Raw genomic sequence first — 2,786 nt, forward strand, 5'->3', positions numbered from 1 at the left:
CCAGCCCTGACTGACCCCCCAACCCCGGCGAGCCCCCCAGCCCTTATTGAGCCCCTTAGCCCTGACTGACCCTTAACCCTGACTCAACCGTGGCTGTGTTCCGGAGCCCCGGTTGAACCCCCATCCCACCTGAGCCTCTACCCGAGATGAGCCCCCAACCCTGTCAGAGCCCCATAACAGCCTGAACCTTCACCCCCAAAAGAAGCTCCTGCTAGCGCCCCCTTTCCCGCTGCGGGGAGGGGCCGGACGGTGGGGATTGGGGCGCAGGTGGCCCCTCCCCCCAAGACCTGGCTTCTGGGTCCAGATCTTCGCCCCGCCCACGAGGGGGCGCCAGAACCTCGCTGCTGAGGTCAGAAGCACCCAGCCCTGTTGGGGTGGTGCGTGGGAAGGGAACGTGTGGGATCTGGGGGGCCTGGGACCCCTCCCACGCCACTGACGACTGTGGTCCGTTCCTGTCTGGACGGTGGCGTGGGGCCGTGCATCTGCGTGTAGTGCAGGGCACTGCGCCTGGGTGCCTCAGTGTCCCCATCACTAAAAAGGGATGTACTCGTCCCTCCGGGGTGGGTCTGGGTAGTATGGAAGGAGCCTGGGCAGCGGAGCTTTGCTTGCCCGTCTTGGGGTTCCTTGGAGGTCTCTGGGGGACTTGAAGTGGGGGGTAGGATGATGGGCCAGGACTCACAGATCCCAGCCCACCAAAAAAGGGAAGTAAGCGCCCCTCACACCTGCGATGCTCCTATGCCCCACAGCCTCCCTCCTCTCCGACCCCAGCCTTTGAGAAGCCCCCATGGCTGCCGGCGTTGGGGGAAGAACTGGACAGGACTGCTGCCAGGCCTGAGTGATCAGGGCTGGGGTGGGAGGGGTTGGGGGCTGGGAGCGTGAACAGGGACTTTGCCCAGGCGGGTGGGGAAGGCCTCCAGGATGAGAGGTTGTTAGAACGAAGGCGGGTCTTGCTGTCCTTTGCCCACAGCCCTCCAGGGCTCCCTCCTCCCTGGGGTAAAAGCCCAGGTCCTCCCCAAGGCCCACAAGACCCTTAGGACCTGTCCCATCCTCTCCCTGCCCTCCCCTCCTCCCCTGGTCCCTCACTCTGCTCCAGTCACGTGGAGCCTCCTGGCTGTTCATCCAACATGCCAGGCAGGGTCCTACCCCAGGGCCTTTGCACAGACTGTGCCATCTGCCTGAAACACTCATCTGTCAGATTTCCAGGGGGCTGTTTCCCTCCTTCCATTCATCTCTGTTTAAATGTTAACCTCCTCATGTGAGACCCGCTTTCCTACCCCTTACTTCGCTTTACTTCTTCGGCACTTACCTCCTCTGATACATATTTTACTTATTTTTCCTGTTTGCCATGCATCTTCCCAACTTGGAGCTGTAAGGGCTGTGAAGGCAAGTTATTTTGGGCATTTTGTTCCCTGCTGTGTCCCTGGTACTTGGTACTCAGCAGATGCTCAGGAAATCTTTGCTGAATGAATGGGAGTTTGCCAGGTGGAAAAAGAGGGAAAGCATTCTGTACATTTATGGAGCACTGACTGTGTGCCAGGTTCTGTCCTTGGAGCCGGGGTGGGGGCGGAATTTCCTGGCACAGAGTCGATGCTCCGTAGATGCCCATGGAGTTTGTTGCCCGAAGACCCTGGGGAGATTCAAGGCTGGTCGGGGAGGAAGCCACACTGGGGAAAGGTGGGCTGGCCTCCTGGGGGAAGAAGATGCTGTTGTGGGACCTGAAGGGTCTGCGTAGAGCAGGGAGGCAGCGATGAGCAGCACAAGAGCAGGAGCCAAGGTTCAGGGGTGTGAAATGGCCCCTCGTAGGAGTGGGAAGACCACTGGAGCCACCGGGGGCACTGCGGGAAGGACCTGAACCCAGAGCTCACCGAAGTCAGCGTGTAAGGCAAGTCCCTCTTGCGGGCTCTGCGGACACCGACATGGGGCCAGATCGCTCTCTGTGGGGGTGCCCTGGGTGCTGTGGGGGGCTGCACGGCACCCCCAGCCCTCCATGCCAGGAGCGCCCCTGCCAACAAACGTCCCCACGCACTGTGGAGGGTCCCTGGGAGCCACCGGATGGACGCAAACGTCTCAACACCTGCCCGCTTGCCCCGCAGCCCCTTCCCTTCACTCTGGCACAGAACTACCCGAACAGCACGGAAAGGAGGACCCAGGACAGTCAGCGAGAGTCAAAGCATAGCTTGTTTAATTTTTATACATTTTTTCTTCCTTCTTTTGTCTTTTTTTTTTTTTTTGCTTTTTATTGAATCTTTTATGGAACCCCCCCTTGTTTCATTTTTTTCCATTTTTTGTTTTTGTTTTTTTTTTTTTGCATAGGGAAACAAACAAACAAAATAATAACAGCCAGAGTCACTTTCTGTAAATGGTACTTAGGTAGGCGCGACTGCAAAAACCCGAAAGGACTGCGTAATATACAAGGTTATGACCAGAGTATGCCGTGAGGGGGGCGGACGGGCGAGGGGCAGGTCCGGCGGTCTGCAGGATGTCCCGGCGCGGCGGGGGCAGCCCCGGCCCGGCCCTTCTCCCGACCGGGGTTCGGAGCATGGTGTGTGTGTGTGTGTGTGTGTGTGTGTGTGTGTGTGTGTGTGATCCGGTGTGTGCGGGAAGCAGGAAGCGAGAGACAGAGTAAACTATCCTGGTAATATCAGTAAAATACAAAATGGGGGGGGGAGAACCCTAAAATATCTTGGAGGGAAAAGAAAATGAAAATAAAGAGCAACACCACCAAAAAGTTTTCAAAGACAGAAAGGAAGGAAGGAAGGAAGGAAGGAAGGAAGGAAGGAAGGAAG

The sequence above is a fragment of the Ursus maritimus genome, unplaced genomic scaffold (assembly GCF_017311325.1).
Source record: "Ursus maritimus isolate PB19 unplaced genomic scaffold, ASM1731132v1 scaffold_14, whole genome shotgun sequence".
NCBI lineage: Eukaryota > Metazoa > Chordata > Mammalia > Carnivora > Ursidae > Ursus > Ursus maritimus.